The 16,525-nt window shown below is 40.9% G+C and overlaps 1 protein-coding gene across 9 annotated transcripts in view; it reads right to left on the minus strand.

Annotated features, from left to right (window-relative positions):
* ZMIZ1 (zinc finger MIZ-type containing 1) overlaps positions 1-16,525 on the minus strand; it is a 338,783-nt gene that overhangs the window by 271,453 nt on the left and 50,805 nt on the right. The window contains exon 1 of one of the 9 annotated variants that reach the window (XM_041473794.1): positions 484-502. The exons of the other annotated variants lie outside the window; for them this stretch is intronic. The gene's annotated coding sequence lies outside the window, so the exon portion shown is untranslated. Of the gene's footprint in view, positions 1-483; positions 503-16,525 lie in introns of those variants that run through there. 9 annotated transcript variants of the gene reach the window in all.

The raw sequence follows: 16,525 nt of genomic DNA on the forward strand, positions 1-16,525 counted from the left end.
AAATTATTTTTCCAGCTGCACTGTCTGACCTAATTAAAACCCCTCTACCTACAAATCTTGTCCTCACAATTAAACAGAAATCCTTCTGTCTCTTCATTTCTACGCTAAGTACTAGTTTTAAATTTCTAAAGCAGAGAAATATCAAACTAAAATTGTTTCTTAAGGTGATTTATTTCTCATTTTTGCTAAGATTACTTTAATGAACAGCTAGTCCCCAAAAGAAGACAGCAACTGGATAGAGGCATTACAACAGTTCCCGTCTCTTTTCATCTGGCAAGTAGGTAATGCTTCAAACATCTTTAATTTCCTATAGCCACAGGGGACTTTAAAGGAATCCAAGAGAAACTTGTAGACACTACTGAAAATCAACAATTGCAGCAGCCTTCTGATTCCAGCCATATTTACCATTCACATCTTCTGTCACATAGGGAAGAGTGGCTGTAGATGACATCAGACATTTCAAGAACCATTTCACACACTTACCTCTTCCCTGCAAACAGCTCATCTCCATATGCGTGAGAAAAAGCTGGAGGAACTCTTAAGCAAGAACATTTTGCTACTGAACTGGGCAAGTAAAACCTATTATAACAATTCACAAATGACTGAGAAAAGTCTCAGTTAAATTGCTTAACATTTCCTGCATAAAGAATTCTCTGTCTGGGAGAGGTTGTTTTGAGGAGGAAAAAGAAATGCAACAGATTAATATCTGATCACAGAAGCAATCAATTTGGACCATTTAGAGAACAAATCCCAAACCTGCAAATGGGCTTCTGACTTCATAATGGAAGTGCCAGTCAAGTTTAGCTGTTCTCAATCACAAAAAACCCAGCCTCAGTACACAGCCAATATGTGGGTCAGTATTAGTAATAACACTTTTGCACTAATATACAATAAATTACACCTTCTCCTTTCTAAAGGAGCCGGTTTTTTAAATCAACTACAATCTGATCTTATTGTGATGTCTCAGTACATGAAATGTATGAAGGATTTTGATTCTATCAGTTCTATTTTCCACCCTTTTAGCCTATTTGATTCTATGTAAAACACTAAAGAACTCCTTTAAGCAGTCCCTTGACTTCACTGGGTAACACATTACCTACACCTCTGTCAGCACAAACACACGTTGAGAGCACGAGAATGCTGCAGCCATTGAGGTTCTGAATGTTCTTTTATTATCTGAGCAGCAAGTCACACTATGAACTGCAATAAAATCCCTTAACATTTTATTCATATTCAGGGTCATATTAGGTCAAGTGCTTGTGAATAAACTCTAGAGGACAGAGGTCTGGCTTTGAGACTGTTGTTACCAATTGGTTGCATTTTAATAGATTTATTATCCAGCTCAAATTGCAGAGCTGTGATTTAATTTCATCAGGGACAAAATGTTTGTAAGATAAGTTTGAAAAGAGCAAGAGGAAGAAAAATAAATATGCATCTACATAAGTATTCTTAGAGCCACCCAGACACATTAGATGATGATGTTGTTCTGGTAACTGTGACACCACACTAGTACACATGCTTCAAGTCACTCCATTAATAATAATGTTTTGCCACAAAAAACACAGCCCAGTGTTAGTGATACAACCATTTACAGTCTTCAAATATAATAACCAAAAGCAGATACATTTGCTCTATACAAAACCCTTGTTAATATTGCTGCTCTTCAACAATGTGGTACAAACACAGCATCTGTATTTCTTGGATACCGAATTTTAAAAGACCATCAGCTTCTTACAGGATAGCCAATATCCTGTTTTTTCTCATCTTAATGCTAGCCAGTTTGCTGAAAGCGTTATTTAATCTAATTATGGAATATCTCTCATAGCAGAAATATTCCAAGCTCTACAGCAGGGCTTCCATTTGCAACTCAAGAGTAGTATAAAAACAAGAGTTAATTGCCTGTACAAATATTTCAGGGTAGCGTTTACGTAATCTACAGTACATTAAGTACCAGAGTTGTGCTCTACTGATAGGTGAAAGAACAACTCTGAAAGGCAACTGCGTTGCCAATTAGCTTTCAACAAATATGTACACAAGCTGTGCTTGCAGGCTTGTGCTCAGCTTCCTCATTCTCCCCAGACTGCCTGCTTTTATAATGGTGAACTCCTTTCTACTCAAATGCCCAGCTAACTTCACACTGATGGAACAAGGGAAGATGGCATATTTTATTTAGTTGGAGTTGTAACCTATTCAAATTTAAGATCATGACCTCTGACCAAAGCCACACTCCAGTCACAAGGACTGAAAACAAATTCCTTAGTTATGTTAGCAGGGGAGGGAAATTAGAAAAAATGAAATTGAAAAATCTTCCATTGTAGCTAGTCCAAAGAGGATGAGGGTTTGTTTGAGAAAAACATCCCACAAGTCCCAGCTCCTGTGTGTCAGTCCTCCTCAAGGAGGCTGAGCCAAGAACATGTACACCCACGTGCATTAGCTCTCTGCAGCAACACCATGTTTTTATCCAACAGAGTTGTACACAAATTAAGAAATAAACCTAAGTTCACAAAACCACATGAAGAGATTAATGTTTGCAGTCTTTGGGCAAATCTGCATGGTGCTCCACCCAGAAAACAGACTTTTAACTCAGGAAAGCTGATTACCTTGGGCAGAGCCCTGTACCTAGGACACTGCTGCTTTGCTTTGGGTACCCAGATTTTGTCTCTGGACAGTAGTTTGGGTGTCACTGGACACCAGTGTGCAAATTCTTTGTTTTCTCTTCATAACTTGCTGTGTAGACTGCAGCTACCCACATTGTACTGAAGTAGGTCTAAAAGAAATATTTTGCAATTAGCCTTCCAATAAATGTTAAAACATAGCTTTCTGCAACATTTCAAATATCCAGTCCTTTTCATAAAACATTTTAATCCCAATTCTCCTGTTCCCCTTCCACCCTCCACAAATTAAAAAAAAAAGTTACTAAGTTACTAGTTACTGCAGTTACTAAGATGGAAACATTCTGCAGAATCAAGAGAGTTAAACCAATTCCAGAATTCTGCATCATAAATTCCTTTGGCTCACATAATTTATGTTATATAAATTGTAATTTTGATAATAAGGCAGCTGAAAATAAGTCTAGTCTTGTAAGTTGTGTGGGTGTATGGTTATGCTTATATAGAAGTTTAGTTATCCACATTACTTCATAAATGTATGTTTAAGTATGTTTTCATGGATATCTCTGCTCTCTGTGGGCACGTTTTCTTCAAGTATTTAAGAAATGTATCACCATGCCATACAGTGTAAAGCTTGTGAAACCTTTTTGTTAGGTAAAAGTCAGCAAAGCCAGTTCTTCAGCTAGTAACCTCATTGCTATTAAACCGGCTGGAGAGGGAGAGAGAGGAAGGAGGCATGGTGAGACATGAAAGTAGAGCAGAGAGCTGTGTGCCCTTGCTACTGCTGAGCTAGAAAAGTAACTTCTTTCATTTTCTGTAAAGCAGTCCATATCTGGACTCTGTTCCAACAGAATGATAATCAGGCAATCCTTTCTCAGACAGCCTAAAGACACCAGAGAATAACGAGTTTTTCGTTTGATTCATTTATGTGTGATGGTCAGTTTAACATACTGGCAATCTGTGGGTCCTTCATTTGCTAATGCAGTGAATGGCACAAACAAGCCCCCCATACTTTTTTTTCCTCTTTTCAGTAACTCTTTTGGAAAGGCATTGCTCTCAAATGCCAAGCTGGGATGTCTGTTTCCTAGAGTGGCTTATCTGCACACAACTTTAACCTTTCTCCAAACGGGTATTCGAACTTCTGTTGAGGGACACAGCACCCGACATGCATTTCAACAAAACAATAGGGGCAGCTTAAATTTACCTTCAAGTGCAGCAGTACTGAAAAACAACTCAGACCAGCTTGTATAGCTTAGGTTGTGTACCTGAGTCTGAGCAAACGAACACCTCCTTGCTCCTGGGTGTGACAGGCCACTGCCTCCCATTAGGGAGGATGAGCAACAGCAGTCCCAGTGCCACTGTGCTGGGACAGAGCTTTCAGCACCTCTTATGGTGACATTTGGTCCAACAAAATCTCAGCTGTTCACATGCCTTTACAGGTCTTTAACACAGCGCTTTAAAGCCCAAGTTCAACTTTTCAGATAAGGAAGGGGATTCAAAAGCTCATTTCTGATGCACCCCTTCCAGATCATAGAGGCCTTGGGATGAGTAACAAACCTTTGCACATGGCAGGTTAAAGAAGAATTGCTATATACTAAGTACACAAGTTACTTGGAATGCACTGCAACAGAATCAAAATAAAAGTCTGAAAATTCATATGGTGACTGGACTAAATTATTAAAGAAGGGCCATAGGAGAAGAATAATTTGCAGAAATAATACAAGCCTTGTTAAGAAGCCATGTTATCTTTACATTATTTTTTAAGTTTCAAATAGTGTGTATACACATATAAACATACGGCTTCCCATATCATACTGCAGCATCTAAGTAGTCAGATTTTTTCATCATCTCCAATTACTCACACAGTAACATATGTTGCTCTGTTTAAGCTTACATTTAGATGTACATAATCATTATTCTCCATACACTTCAAAACTTCCTTGTCCTTCCCCACACACTACATACACTAGGACCTTTCCAATTATATCAACTGCAGTTTTATTCCAATGTAATGATGGCACAACTTGTAAATGATATATATATATAGAACAAGCTATGCACCAAATTGTATGCCCTCCTCCTAGAAAAAGATCTGAAGAGGAACAAAAGATTTATGCTGTTGCTCTTCAATAAAATACAGTCATATCCTTTAGTTTGTATTCAGAATTAAAAGCACTCATTTGGTTTAAGAAACAAGTACTTTAAAAGTATTTTTTTAAACTTCTCTTTTAAAGTTTCCTTTTGTTTGTGTAACTCTCAGGTTTGTGATTTTTAATATCATTATAGCGGTAAAAACATGAAGAGAAAAAAAAATAGACTTAAGCAATACAAACATTCCCAGTCCTCTGCCATTCCCTCTAATCCTTTACATCAATATAACTTGTGGTTAACACTAAATATCTAGTGCTATCATTGAAGGTAGCACTTAGCCCTATCCATGTACCTTGATATTAAGTGTTGTCAAAATGCTTTTCTTGCTACCACAGTTTAAGAAAATGAAACTGATGGCAAGAGGAAAACTTTGGAAAATTAAGGATGTTCACATATAAGGATCTCTAAACTCTTCAGAGCTATGTGAACACAGTACCCACCCAAATCCCTAACAGCCAGAAATGATGCCAGTCACAGCAACTGAGGTTTTCTCCCAGCAGTTCACTCGCTGCCCAACAGGTCACCTACAGAAAAGCTCCTTGCAACTCCTCACCACTCTCTCCCCTCAGAACCACAGCCAACTTTTCACACAGTATCCTGGGCATTCTACTGCTTCCACACCGATGACAAGGTGAATGTGGCAGCACGCCCTCAAAATATCACTTGCCAAAATAAAGGCACACCAAACAAGCCAACTATGAGACTCATCACTTTGATAGCCTGCTGCAGATCAGAAATCAGCTTACATCTATTTAAATACATGTAAGGTGGCTGTTTGGCAGATTAAAGCCAGAGCTGCGTTGATTTGTCTTCCTGCTTCACCACCCCTCCACTGTGAAAGATGAAATGACTTTACTGAAAATTCTGGCAGGGGAAAGCTTGTACCAAAGCAGGGAAATCTGTAGCAAGCCAGAGGCAGCCAGGCACACCCTGCTCGCTCCCTGATGCTGATGTGCACGTGGAACATCTGGCATGTTATCTTCTTCCAGAGTTCCCCCTACACCCTGCACTAGGGGCATCCAAAGAAGACCTTCTGTAGCGACACACAACCAGGCTGAGAGGGGTCCTGGGCTGCATCCCCAGCAGCTGCACTCTGCCGTGTGTATGCATGGCTGGGGATCCAAGGCAGGAGCCAAAGCTGAACAGGGAATTTCAGGGCTCTCTGCCTCTGGTGGGGTGACTCCAGCAGCTTCTTCATCAGAGTGCAAAGGTTAAAAAAACAGGGAAAGGAGAATGAGTGGCAAGAACAGCAAATGTTGCTCAAAAGGATTTCATGTTCCTTCTATATGCAATAAATGTGTAGAGGGAATAAGCTGATTTTAGCACCCTCACTCTCCCATGTTTAGTTGCATTCCTTTTCTGCTATTTAACTCCTCCCATCTTGAAAACAAACAAACCTCACAGTAAAGAGCCCTAAGTAGCTTCCCTAATTTCTAAGTCAGGAATTCTTCTTTGCTTCAGTTCCAGGATCCAAAGCAGCACTAAATTTGCAGAATTTTACCTGAATTTCTGATGCATCACATCAGTTTTAGACTGTTAACATTTGTCTCTCAGTAACACTGATCTCTAGTTGCACTATTTTTAGAACAATCTAAATCAATCCTGAAAACTGAACAAAACTATTGAAGCACCATAGATAAAGCTCAGTTAAAATCCTGCGCTAGCTTGTCTCAACTGGTATTTGAAACCATACTACTCATCAATATTATGGATTAATATTGACTTTTACTCTTCAGCTGACAGTATTTCTCCAGCTGTATTCAGTGGCTATTACTAAAATTATCTGCATTTTAATTTTTCAGCATTCACATTTTTCTACTACTTTCCCAACAGATTTCTTTTACTATCATTTTTTTGGCCCACTGCCCTTCCTCACAGTGTCCACAATCCGTGGAGAAGAGATTGCTGATGGCGTTATCACAGGCAAACAGAATGAAGCTAATGGTAACAGGCACTCCTTGCTAGGTAATTATTATAGGAGAAGGAATGCAAATGAGCCCTAATCTGTCTTACACAATGGCAGAGGTCTCAGATTTGCATTAAACCTTTTGCAGCTCTCCCAGATTGGGGACTGCAGATAACAATGCATCTGCAGCTCAGGCTGCCCCAGCAGTTATTACATTGTGCCCCAGCAGGTACAGTGTCCCTAAATGACTCTCCCCTCCCCCCTTTATATCTCCAGTCCCCTCCTTCTCTCCTTCCTCCCAGCTTTGCAGAAAAAAAAAAAAAAGGTAATTGTGCATGCCATTTGGCTCGATTCATGTTTACAATGAAGAAAGCAGCACTGTTTGATAATTATAAGAGGGAAATGGACACCAGGAAATCTACATTCTATTCCCAGCGATGTAGTTCCCTTGCCAGGGAACTGAAGGAAAATAACTTAGCTTTTCTGTGTATCCATGTGTTCAGTTAGAAATACAGGGCTGGCATTTGTAGTGGCCCAACAGACTCTCACTTGACAGAGGCACCTGCTGAACACTTCCAGGAAGCTAATGCTACACTTCACTTGAATCTAGGCTGAGCTCATGATAAGCCATGGTCCTTCAGGAGAACCACTGCCTAGATCTCAATTCCCCATCTGATAACGGGTTGTAAAGAATGATATTCTTTTCCAGCACTGTATTCTGCTATAAAAAACACCTAAACTAACACCTGCCAGCTGGGGCCATGCTCAGGGCTCACACAGGTGTCTGCTCACTAGAAGATCTTAAAAGGAAGTGTAGGAACTATGACTGAGGTGCTCTGATCACAAGCCACATAGCAAAAGGTTTTCCCAAACCTTATCTTTTCTAGCTTCCTCCATATGGCTTGTTTGGATTAGGAGCATTGGAGTCAAATGTATTGAACCTTTCCCAAGTGAGTCCCTGGTCTGAGGTCAAAACTCCTTACCAGCATGAACAGACTTTTTTCCAACACTACTGCCTTCTTTCCTGGATGCTCATTTTCTCCTGAGACATTTTTCTCAAATAGGGTATTCCAAAATTGATCTTCAGGAATCAAAGTTTCTGCCACAAAAATGCAGACTAGAAAATGGAGACTACCAAACTCTAAGTGAGCATATAAATTACTCAGCATATTAAAAGCCAGGCAACAACAATACCAAGAAAAAACCCAAAACAAACAAAAAAAAACCCAACTAAAAACAAACCAAACAAAACAACAACCCCCCCAAATCAAAACAAACTATGCCAGAAATTAACGAATTTTTTTACAACAAAAATAGTTAAAAAAAACACAGCTGTAGAAAGTGCTACAGGTTTTTTAAACAGTATGCAACAAGTTAGTTTTTCAATAAACAAAGTTTTGCTCATTTCTGTCTCATGGTGCAGTAGGTGTGGAAGTGCTACTTCTTTATACAGTTACTGGAATACACGATACATGTCTCTGGGATGGTCTCTGATAGCTGGTATCCTCAGCAACAGTCATCACGCCTAAACAATCAGTTTTAAAATACATTTATTTTTAAAGGATGCTATGGCTCTGTTGTGATATTGAAGTACTCTGAAAGAATCTTCCATTTGCACTGACATTTAAGGTTCTTGCCACTTGGAAGAACTGATATGGTACAACCTTATGAGTTATCAATCTTCACATCAGAACAGCAAAAGCTGTCTTGCACTGGTTAGTTCCCGTAAAACAAGAAGGGGATTTTCATTGATCTGGTTCATAAAGCTGCAAACATTTTCCCATGTAGTCTTGGTACTAACTTTCCAACACTAGAAAGCATTTCATTCAGAACACAATAAGAGGGGATTTTTACATGATCAAGACATGGCAGGTATCAGGACCTGCAATTTAAATTCTAACATACTCAGGTTCAGATTTGTCTCAGGTCTCTAGGCTGCTCCTCCCTAGTGACCAGTTACTACCAACTGCCTACTGGTGCCCTTTATATGTGCATAAAAACCTTCTTCCAACCCAGATGTAGTTGTGAAAAGCCTGATAGACTCACCCTTACTTAGAAATCAGAGATTGTTACCACATTGCTGCTGGATCAGCAAAAGCACCAGGGCAGAGAAAGCCAGCAGGGCAGCCCAAACCAATTTTACTGCCACCTGAACCACCCAGCTGACTCTGCCTGGAGTGGACTTGGCTATCTCACCTCCTCCTGCCTGCAGATCTGGGACGGTGGAGGGGGAAAGGGAGAAATCCTGGAAGATAAGGAACAGGGAGCACAGGTGTCTTCATGGGGAGCTACTGCTCACTCTGTGACCCTTGGCCCATCACCAAAGCCATGCACTTCAGGACCACTCTCACATTAAGCATTAACTCAGGCAGTTCAGCTGTGTTGCCGAGAAGCTGGTCAAATATTTACAAGGGTTTCAGAAGGTGCAAGATTAACCTCATCCTTTCAGTGTAAAACCCAACGTCCACGATTTCATACTCCGTTTTGCAGAGCAAGAAGTCATAATTCTAAAGCTTTGAGACTTGCAACACAAAGCCGTTAGAAAGAATAATCCAAACAGGAAAACTAAGAGGGACTCACTGCACACTGTAGACAAAATATTGGCACCACATAGAGTGCTGGCAAATAGAGCAGCATACTGTGCTCCTAAGGGGGAGAACAAGTAAAATCCAGCTCCTAGAGTGGTGATGGCAACCTCACCTGAACAGCAGCCTTTCCCTTTGTCCAGCTGCCTCCAGGTCATTCTACAGTAAAGACAAAAATTGTCACTGCACTTTCAAGGATCTCAACAGCTTTCCAACCCTGTGCTCCCCCCCACCCTGCCATTCTCAGCAGCCTTTTGAGAGTTTCCCTCTATAGCAGCATTCTGCATTTCAGGGATTCAACCTTTCAACTGAAGCATGAGAGATCACTTATACTGTTGAACCGGTGGAGCGGCCAGCCTCTCCTTTGTTGCACAAGGATTTACACTTGAATGGCGCTGAGAAGCAGAGTCTTTTAAGGAAAGGCTGTGGGGGGAAGACAATTTCCTTGCAAGCATCCTATTCGCAAATCACATTCACCTACCAGCTCAACTTCTCCAGTTCACATAACTACAGGAACCTCGTCGAACCACTAGTTTCTAAGTTTACTGTGAGGTGACTTTAATGAATAATTTGCTAATTTTGGCTTATTTCAACACGGATATACATAGTCATAAGTAAAGTTCATTTCGAGCCTAAATGTGGGCACTTAATGTAATTCAGTCCAATGTAAATTACATCATTATCTTAATCTATGACTCATTAATATATTTCCTATTAGAGCCTTGCATTGCCATGCACTTCATAGTCCATCGACTGGCTTCTACAGCTTTGCAAGAGAGACACTGGGGAACACCACAATGGCAGAGATGCACTGCAGAAAGCCATCTGAAACAAGAGTATGCTCCACTTTAACAGTGGCACGCTGACTTTGGCCCTCTACTTAACCATACACACAAGTAGCACCAGCCTGGTACATTTCTGTTCTTAAGTTGCAAATGGGTGGATAATTACTTATTGGTTTCAGGCTATGTTAGCAGTTACCAAGCAGTATCATATTGCTGCCTTTCAAACAGCAGCACTCTGGTAAATCCACAGTTTTTTGTTTGTCTGCTCGGAAGCATAAAGCCTGCTATCTCCAAAGAAAAATAACAGCATCCAAAGTTGAAAATTGGCAAATGCTAACCTGGCATAGAAAAAGATCTGTAAGGAACATTCCTTCTGGTTTTAAAATGTTACACCTGCTTCTGATTAGACTACTTCCTGAATTCTGAATTGGCCACATGCTGAAACACACAGACAGCACAGCCTGTAGAGTGCAGCAAGAAAAAGGCTAGCACAATCCAGAGCTGGTGGCAAACCACAGTCCCCATGAAAACCACATGTGCCAGAGACCAAATATTTTGCGTTTTGCTTACTGCTAATAAAGCTGCTTCACTTCATTAAAAGCAGCTTATCATTTTATCTACTCACTCTGATTAATTAGCCTCTAGTTAAAATGAATGAGCACTTGATTCGAGGATTCTATTAATGTGACACTGGTGAACCACCACTTGCATATTTCTTCCATCCTTTTCCTTTTACTCCCCATCCTCCCCACACCCAGTGTCTTATCAGATTGACATTCCCAGAACTCTTTGGGAATACCAAAACGCTTTTAAGACAGAGGTGACTAAGGAAATGTCCTGCAGCCCAAAATTCTTCCGAGGCTGGGACAGTTTTCCTGCTGGAATATACAGATGTATGTAATCTACTTCTCACTGTAATTATGATCACAAGCTTGGAAAGAAACAGCCTGGAAAAAGAAGGGAAATAGACTATATTGCTGGGAACAGTGGTAAAACAACAATACCTTTAATACAGACAACTTACTTGTCCTTCCAGGATAATATTTTTAACTATGATGCACAAACAGCAGTCAGTTCCATAAAAACTTGACTTTCTTAGAGAGTGAAGAACTTTCTCCCAAGCCAAATACCATGTGCTGTATATGCATAAAGACAGCTTCTGCTACAGTATATGCCTACAGATTTCACAGTTGCATATGACCGCCAAAATCTCAATTTCTAGCAGCAAAAAACGTATGTCACCATTATTTAGCCAAGCATCTGAAGACTGAAATATACCCTAGCTGCTCATTTTGCTGGAAAACAGTGCTTTGCTTCATATACCTAACCTTCTTGTCTAATCAACTGATTTTATTAGAACTGCCAGAAATACCCAAATTTATTTGGGAAACTTTAAAAAAATCAACAAAGAAAACCCAAAGCCACACACATTCCCTTTTCCTTCTTTAAAATGTTAAGCTTCCACTCTTTCACAACAATGCTCACCAGAAGACAAAAATCATCAGGCCCAAACAAATGCAACCTATGCAACAAATCCATATTTTGATGGAGGAATGGAAGGAAAGAAGGTGAGGAGAAGGGGAAATAAAACTTCCTGGGTCACTCTAACATTTAGATCTAATTTCCTGTTTAATCAAGAATAGTAACTAGAATAGTAATGAAGTGACTGGAAACTTTCCATTTATGCCACAAGCAATTTAAGAGATCTCTTTCAAGAGAATAGCTTGGTTAGGGTATGAACTGCAGACTATAAGCATAAGCTTGAAATTCACCATCCAGCCTGAAAGGCTGTATGCAAGAAGGCACCAAAGCAAGATCTGGTTTTCATCACACAGCAGGGCAGTAACTGACCATGAGTCACTGATGCACTTCGTCTGGCTTTTAAGGCCATCAGCACCAGATAAAAATGTTTTAGGACACATTCTACAAAGCACTTTCCAGTGTAAGTTTACCTGGCCAGTTCAAATCTACACAGAATTTTCTGGACAAAATTTCTTCATGGCAAGGCTTCCAAGATGAAATATCTTCTGTCCTGCAGCTGGCAAGACATTAGTGCAGCTCTCTAGTGTAATGACTGGGCTAACTGAACAGGAGTCTTCCTGTGGGCTAAACCAAAAAGGGATGAGACAGGACGAATGATTTCTGCTACCACAGCCTGGGCTGCAAGTAGTACCCAGTCCTCAGAATACCCTAGGTAGCACCACATAAAACCATGTGTACGCCAAACAGAGTAGAAGAGACAAAAAACCCCGGAAAACATCATTTTGAAATATCAGCTCATGATTTTGGAGTCATACTTCAAAATACTGTTTAGGAATGAAAAATTCTACTGGTTTGGGTTTGCTATTAATTTTTTATGAATGGCCAAATCATTGAACCTTATGATAAGAATTCACATGCATCTTTGTGTACATGAAAGATGGGGAAATATGCAACCAGATGGGTCATTCCCTAGCAGAAGAGGACTGTTGCCTTATTTCCTTTGAAGTGATAACTAACCAGGTCTTTTTCATTGCTAATTTCAACAAGGACTTTATAGCTGATTTGGGCCATGCAGCTTTCTTTTTGAAGGACTAACATAAACCAACATAAAATACCAAAACCTGCCACCTACACTAATACCTACGTGATACACTTTCTTCCTCTCAGCCATTCCTTATGGATTGGCATAACACACTCTCACAGAAACTCCTTCCTGCAGACTGGCAGTTGGTAGTGCCAGGGCTCTGCAGCAGTCACTGCAATCCATTCAAGCCAAAGAGTTCCTCCTAGAAGCCTTCCAAAGCTCCAGAGCACAGGAAGCCACCTCAATGCTCAGGGCAATACCTACACACCAGGGATGATGGTGAGCAGGCACCTGGCCTCCAAAAGCATCCCTTCAGTCCCTGGATGTGGATGAAAAGAGGCATCAACCTCTGATGATCCAACTGCAGTTCATCGGGGTGGTGCAAGACGAGAGAAGAGGAGGCTTCAGCACAAGGGAACATGCTACTCCATACAGGACTTATTCCTAAATAATAAACTCAGTTCTGTAGTCAGAAGTAGGTCTATACACCTGAAACACAATGACCCTCAAGAATGTCCAAATCCCCGCTGCAATATGGACAGCTGAGGCAGGCAGACCATAACTGCTGAAACCAGAGCAAAGCCAAGCAACCCAGAGTTACTCAGCTAGCACTAAGGACTGGAAGGTTTTAATGGGGGACAATGAATAGTCATTGTCATAGCCACAGTACGGGCCAGGGGGCACACACCACAGGACAGGACCTTCTAGCCCTCCACACACAGAGATGTCTCATGACAAACTCTTGCAATGTTCTCAAAAACTCTACCCACTGACTCTGTGGACATTTAAAGTTTGCCCTCGGAAAAGGGCTGACTCAGACAACTGAAAGTGGTAGAAAATTCGAAATCATGGTTCTCACTACAGCTTTAACCTATCTTCCTGTGCCTAGATATGCTAAATTTTCATTCTGTTTAATGCTTTTGAGACCTTGTCTATAAAAAAAGAAATTTACAAACCAGTTAAATTTCAGCTCTCTGAACTCTCTGCTTTGTGTACACTTGAAACCACCAAAGATGTTTAAAACTATCTTTCTGGAGGTACAATACAAGCATTTAGCTCTCTAAATTTACATGGTAAACAGATCCTAAACATAAAAATTACCTGAAAAATGCATTGCTGGGATGGAAGTTATTTTTCCTTCTCCAATAAAGTTTACAAGATTTATGTCTTCTCCATATCAGAGTAAAGAATTAATACCTGTAACAATTATGAAATGAAACTCCAGAAAAAATCTAAGGTTTTACTAAAAAGCAAGGGGGGGCAGGCTTAGTGTTAAGTTAATGAAGTACTTAAACACCTTAAGCAGTGGCAAAGTCCAGATTTAAAGTGGGAGATGGTTAAGGCTTTAAGATTGAGAACTCTGGAAGAACCTGTCATCCTCTCCTAAGGCGCAATACAGTTTTGACAGGCACATCATTTTACTGAATACAGTTACTGAATGAGAAATACTAACCTCAAAGATCTCAAAGGATTTGAGGGAGAAAAAAATCCAAGACCTGAAACAAACACCTTGCTGAAATCTCTACAAATTCTCAAAAGCTGTGAACTTGATTTATAAATTACAAGAAAAATACAATTAGGGCAAACTTCCAACTGAGAGCTAAGTTATTACAGACATGGTGTTTAACATACAGTGTCACCCACCTGAAACGTTAGCTAGTAGCAGTATCACCTTTCCTTTGGAGATGGCTCAGGTTGATACAAATAAAAAAGGAAAATGGGGAAATGATGACAAAAATAAAAGTTCTTTTTAAAAAACAGTGCAAAATAGTCATTCTAGAAGCACTGATACGAAACATATCTTCTGAAAAAATCTGAATGGAGGTAGGGTTCCTCTTGTAACAAGCAAAAAACTTGAAAATTATCTTTGCTCAAATTTAGTTAAGAGGAACAGGCAGAGAAAAGCACAGCATTAAAGGCAAAAAACAAAACACAGCAAACTGGCCCACTGGACAGCTTGATCTTTTGTTGCCTTGTCCCTGCCCTGCCTCTCCCTCTCCTTTCTGACCGCCTCCTTCAACACTTCCAAACTGAGAAGGAGTATATGATCCCCATCCTCCACCTCTACTGAACCTGCTCTAGTCCAACACATGGGCAAGAATTTCGTCTTGCTTTGGTTCTCAAATTTCACTGTCACATCCAGCCTCTCCCCCCAGAGCTTTTCACCCCGAGGACTACAGCCTGCATGACTGCATTTGAGAATACAGACTCTGCTGTTTAAATACCATACATTTGCAGACAGTTAAAGCATATTTTACAAAGGTACCATAAAAGGTACCTTTGTAAACACACACTTTCTGGGTGTGCAAGCCTGCAGCAGCTGGAAGGGGACCCTGTCCAACATGGGACAGTTTTCCTCTCCTCACTAGGACGAAAAGGAGCACACCGAGACAAGGCCTTTGTGCTGGAGCTGTTCCCAAGTCACAGCTTCAGAGGAATGATTTGTCTGACATCTGAATGATCTGTTGCAACTCAGGAAGCATGTGCAGGAAAAGGAGGAGGGGAGCAGCAGGCAGGGATTCCCCTCCAAATTTCCAGTGCTGTGCAAGAGGGACAAACAGATGTATTCAGCCAGAGCAGTAGGCTGTGCACAGCCTCTCAGCTGATCCTACTGAACTGAGCAGTGGCACTTGACTCCACTGCACACCACCGCATATGACATATGCTGGGAGGGAGACAAGAAGAAGAAGCGATGCCCACAATCCTGCAAAAGAGATCTAAAGCTTCCCTCAGCCCCCAGCCCAGGGAGTTTGAAGGCATTCAGAAACAGTACAAAAACTCAGCTGGAGCTATGAATCCTTATAGAATCTTTCCTCCACACGTGCAGCTCAGGCAAGCCTCCCACATGTCAGTGTGCCCCAAAATTTTGTGTTTCAAAGGATTTTTAGAGCCTTTGCTCGTCTGGGAGAAAACAGGTTCAGAAGCCACAAGGCAGCTCCTGCAGGCTCCTCTCAGCATGCCACAGCATCAGTGGTGAAGGCAATGCCTGCCTGCAACAGCACAGCCAGCTGCATTCTTTAGTCTGGCACCAAGGAGGAAAGCTATCATCCATTTTTAAGTTAGATTCAGGGAACCAGCTGGGGACCAACAATTGCCATTTTTGAAGTGCATGAAGAGGAGTGTAACCAGCTTTTCCATAGTAACGAAGATTAGCGGCCTTGAGTCTGACACTCCTCCTGCATTAAAAGATAGGAGAAAAAGAGAGAGACAGGTAATTACATAGAAGGAGCCCTGGGGAAATTGCAAATTCCTTGAGAACCCTTTAGCTGGTCTGTATGTTTCTCCTTGTCTCTGCTTCAGCTGAAGGTCCCCAAGAAACATTTGCCCATTAGATCATTAGCTTTATTGCAGAAAGTAGCCAGACAGCTTGTAGTGGCTGTTCAATGAAGACTTAGCTTGCCTCTGCAGCAGCAAGAATGAGATGGAGAATAAGAAAAAGAACATCCCAAGGCACATTACCTGTCTGGAGCTTATCCTTGATACATTAGTGTACTTAGTCAGTGTGAGGGTCTGACAAATGAACTCTGACAAATCTTGCTGGGGCCATTTAAGACGCTATTGCATTGCACTGTCTTTCAAAACCTTTCACAAATGTTAGCACCATCGAGCAATCCTGGAGGAAAACTTGTATCATGCACTGGCCTCTCCAATTCAGAACCTAGCAAGTTAGCATAAATCCCTTCTCAGTGCTGGATTAAGATGTCAATTCTGAACCAGAATGGCTGAGGTCTAGACAGAAGATATTACCTCCACTACAAAGAGCATTAACATCTACCACAAAGATGGAAGAGGAAATGACATCTCAAAGCATTACAGCTCCTAAGCAAACACAAATCTTTAATATTAAAATACATATGTAATGTGTCTAGCAACAAACTTAAGTCTACTCATGCAGCTCATGATGCTCTATGAATCAGCACTTA

Source organism: Pyrgilauda ruficollis, unplaced genomic scaffold (genome assembly GCF_017590135.1).
Source record: "Pyrgilauda ruficollis isolate IOZ18807 unplaced genomic scaffold, ASM1759013v1 scaffold11, whole genome shotgun sequence".
NCBI classification, from domain to species: Eukaryota; Metazoa; Chordata; class Aves; order Passeriformes; family Passeridae; genus Pyrgilauda; species Pyrgilauda ruficollis.